General features: G+C 47.6%; 1 pseudogene; it reads left to right on the forward strand.

Moving 5' to 3' along the window:
• The first annotated feature begins 3,037 nt into the window (after positions 1-3,037).
• Positions 3,038-4,009, forward strand: LOC142437060 (nucleophosmin pseudogene; annotated as a pseudogene).
• The last annotated feature ends 360 nt before the right edge of the window (positions 4,010-4,369 follow it).

Consider the following 4,369-nt stretch of genomic DNA (forward strand, 5'->3'; position numbering starts at 1 on the left):
TGGGCTGCTGACTTGGCGGTTGGCAACCCAGCATGGGGAATCCCACCAGGGCTCCTCCTGCTGTTATCTCATTACTGTTGAGTCCATGGGACTCATGGGACTGCCCTGTGGGTTGACAAGACCGTGCCTCTTTACGGGAGTAGAACCGTTAGGGTAAAATTGAACATCTTACCATTTGTTTCTCCTGGGGACTCATTTACAGTTTGTTGTAGTTTTTATGATTTTCTGCTTTCTTTATAGGGGGGTATTAGTTTCTGTTTTACTTTGTTGTTGGGTTTTTCTGCTGGGCGGGTGTGTGTTTGGTTTTGTACGATTTTCTTTATATGGAATCCAGGATAGGCGGATCTTTAGAGATAGCCACTGGATTAATAGTTTCCTAGGGTGATGGCAGAGGAGGTTGGAGGCAAAGGGGAGCTAATAATAATGGGAACGAGGATGAGGAAAATGATCTAAAATTGAGCGTGGTGATAGCTACACAACTCTTTGCACACATTAAACTATCGAATCATATGACACATGAATGATATGCCAAGAAAATGTTTTAAATAACTAATTATTCTTAGATTGGAGATAATTTTTTAATATTAATTTTAAAAAATAGGAAGTTGGGGTCTTGGGTTCCAGATGTTTTATCCAGTCAAGAGAGAATCAATGATCCTGAAGCTGTGTGTGTGTGTGTGTGTGTGTGTGTGTGTGTGTGTTGGGGGAGTGAGGAGCTGTGTGCTCCTGGTGCTGAAATATAAATTGATGGCATTATCTATGTCCTCACTGAGGATAGCTCCGGGTTCGGGAAGCAGGCTCCTGCCTGGGTCACTGATACCATCTCTTGCCAGGGATACATGGTGGCTACTTGAATTCATGCAAAATGTTTCTGAAGTACTTGCCATGTGCCAAACCTTGTTCTAGGTGCTGAGAATACTGTGGTGAGGAGACCAACAGAGAAACTTGCCTTATGTAACTCCATCACAGTTGGGCAGACAAAGGATGGACAAAGTAATACATGAAAGGAACAGCGTGTTGGAAGAAATGAGATCCATGGGGAAAGACTGGGAGGGAGAACCGGGACAGGTGGAGGGTAGTCGGCTGGGAATGGCAAGGTAATATGTCCTGTGTTGGGCTGAGAGACCGAGCTAAGACATGGCAGGTAGGGCGTGTACCCTGGGGGCTACTGGAAGGGTAGGGGGGCATCAGTGGGCAGTTTCTATCCACTTGGGCGTGTTCATCTCCAGCTGTGGGAGCTGCTCCATCAAGTTTAAGCTACTTGCCATAGTCGCTGTTTCCCACTGATGTGCCTCTGCGTGGGCTGCCGTGTGAGGTGTGAGTGTGGCCCTGTCCCTTAGAACAGCCTCTTCTCACCCAGGGCAGGGCCCCAGCGCTCCTGCAGTCGGTCTGTACAGACCGTTCTCTGCGCTTCCTTTCTCATGCGCGTTTTGCACTCTGCCACCTTTTGGTGATGTGTTTTCTTGCTTGTTCCTTTCCTGAACATTTCAGGGGGAGCCTGCGATGATTCCAATGGTGTGTGGGGCGGGGCTGGTGGAAGGAGATGGAAAAGGAGAGAAGGACTTTGAAAGCCGTGCCGTGCTGTGAAGTGTTGAAGGTTCACAAGTTTGGAAGGTTCCAGGGAGGAAGTTGGACTTGGAGTTTCCTCTGATGGGGGTAGAAGGAAAGGACATGGATGTGGGAGGGTCTGGGAGCCTTTCTCCTCTCTGGTCTGGGAACAGCAAGAGGTCAAGGTTTCCCACTGAGCTGCTGGAACAGGTTCACTTCGAACCTGACTTGCTCCTGACCCTGATGTTAGCATGCTAGAGGAGCTCAAAGAGGAGGGACCCCTGCCCAGGATTTTGACCTGAATCCTGCCCTCCCATCTCAACACAGTTTCAACACAATTGCCTATAGAAGCCTTGGAAAGGGAGGCGTGCCCTTATTCAGAAACCAAAACTCCTTGCTGGTGCTAATTAGGCGCAGGCCACTGAGAAGTGATGCTATCTGGCCTTCATTACAGATGAGGAGACTTTAGGGGCCCTGCTGCTCCCGGCTCCACCCTGGCACCTGGAGAAGGCTGGGGGGTGAGGTGGGGTCTGGCTGGAGTACTGGAGGCATGAGGAGGCCTGCTCTGTCATTAGGGCAGAGAGGAAAGTGCCCTGGCCTGAGACCTGGAGGGCTCTGGGGCAGGGAAGGACCTTTTGGTGGCCTGGACTCTGAGAGCTGGTCGAAGCAGGAAAGGGACGTTCGTCGTGTTGCGGTGGCCCCCTTGACTCCGGCCCATGAGTCTTAGCTCTGCAGTGGGAGTCTTTGAAAAATGGAGGTGCTCGTGTATCTGAATTGGGTGGCTTTAGACTGAAGTTGAAACTCCGCATTCCATTAAACTATGCCTTTTCATCTCAAACTGCTTTTCAGGAACAGGAACCATGGTAAGGATGGTGCAGGACCGGGCAGCGTTTCATTGTGGTGTGCTTGGGGCACCACGGCTCCGAGCAGACTCCGCAGCCCCAGCAAGTCCACGCTTGCCATCTCTGCTCATCGAAAGAAGTCAGCATTCGCTCTTGGTTTGTAGCAAGTCAACGTGCTGCTCTTTCAACACACGAAGAAGACACGAGTCAGGATTTCCAGCCTAGATAAAGAATTGCTCCGTGGTTGCTAAGAATGCTTACACCACTGGCCCTGAGAAGCTGCCTTAGTCAGCAGAAGATGAGGAGATAGAACCGATCAACTATAATAAAGTTAAAAACCGAACCCACTGGTGTGGAGTCAGTTCTGAGTCATAGTGAACCCTGTGGCCAGAGTGGGACTGCCCCTGTGGGATTCCAAAGCCGTAAATCTTTGCAGAGCAGAATGCCTCATCTTTCTCCCGCAGAGCAGATGGGGGTTAAGAACTACTGACCCCATGGCTAGTGGCCCGACTGGTGTACCCCGTGACACCACCAGGGCCTCTGAATAAACAAAGTTAGAAACAACCTTGTACTGGTGTGATTCTGTCCTGCGCTGCTGTGTGTAGCGACGGCAGTGGTTTACCTCCGTTTTCTGCTTCTCTCACCGAAGTGCGTGTCACCACCCCATGGAAGATTCGATGGACATGGACATGAGCCCCCTGAGGCCCCCAAACTATCTTTTCGGTTGTGAACTAAAGGCCGACAAAGATGATCACTTTAAGATTGATAATGATGTAAATGAGCACAGTTATCTTTAAGAACGGTGAGCTTAGGTGCTGGGGCAAAGGATGAGCTGCATATTGTTGAAGCAGAAGCAATGAATTATGAAGGCAGCCCAATTAATGTAACATTGGCAACTTTGAAAATGTCTGTACAGCCAACGGTCTCCCTTGGGGGCTTTGAAATAATACCACCAGTGGTCTTACGGTTGAAGTGTGGCTCAGGACCTGTGCATATTAGTGGACAGCATTTAGTAGCTGTGGAAGAAGATGCAGAGTCAGATGATGAAGAGGAGGAGGATGTGAAGCTTCTAAGTATATCAGGAAAGAGGTCTGCACCCACAAGCGGGAACAAGGTTCCACAGAAAAAGGTAAAACTTGCTGCTGATGAAGAAGAAGATGATGATGACGACGACAACGATGATGATGAAGATGATGATGATGATAATTTTGATGATGATGAAACTGAAGAAAAAGCTCCAGTGAAGAAATCTGTACAGGATACTCCAGCCAAAAATGCACAAAAATCAAACCAGAATGGAAAAGACTCAAAACCATCAACACCAAGATCCAAAGGTCAAGAATCCTTCAAAAAACAGGAAAAAAAACTCCGAAAACACCGAAAGGCCCTAGTTCTGTAGAAGACATTAAAGCAAAAATGCAAGCAAGTATAGAAAAGGGTGGTTCTCTTCCTAAAGTGGAAGCCAAATTCACCAATTATGTGAAGAATTGCTTCCGGATGACTGACCAGGAGGCTATTCAAGATCTCTGGCAGTGGAGGAAGTCTCTTTAAGAAAATAGTTTGAACAGTTTGTTAAAATTTTCCGTCTTATTTCATTTCTGTAACAGTTGCTATCTGGCCATCCTTTTTTATCATGCAGCGTGAGAACTTTTCCTACCGTGTCTGATACATGTCGTCCAGGTTCCTTTGCCAAGAATGCGTTGTCTAAAATGCCTGTTTAGTTTGTAAAGATGGAACTCCACCCTCTGCTTAGGTCTAAGTATGTTTGGAATGTTATGATAGGACAGAGTAGTAGCAGTGGGCAGACAAATGGAAATGGTGGGGAGACAAAAATATACATGTGAAATAAAAATCAGTATTTTAATAAAAAGAAACAACCTTGTAACCAAGACCGGCCTAGACACCCAGTTCTTTGTTTCTTTCTCAGGCTTACTCCCCACTTACATGTTCACTTGGTGGGCGCTTTCCACAGCCTTTCT

The sequence above is a fragment of the Tenrec ecaudatus genome, chromosome 1 (assembly GCF_050624435.1).
Source record: "Tenrec ecaudatus isolate mTenEca1 chromosome 1, mTenEca1.hap1, whole genome shotgun sequence".
Lineage (NCBI taxonomy): Eukaryota > Metazoa > Chordata > Mammalia > Afrosoricida > Tenrecidae > Tenrec > Tenrec ecaudatus.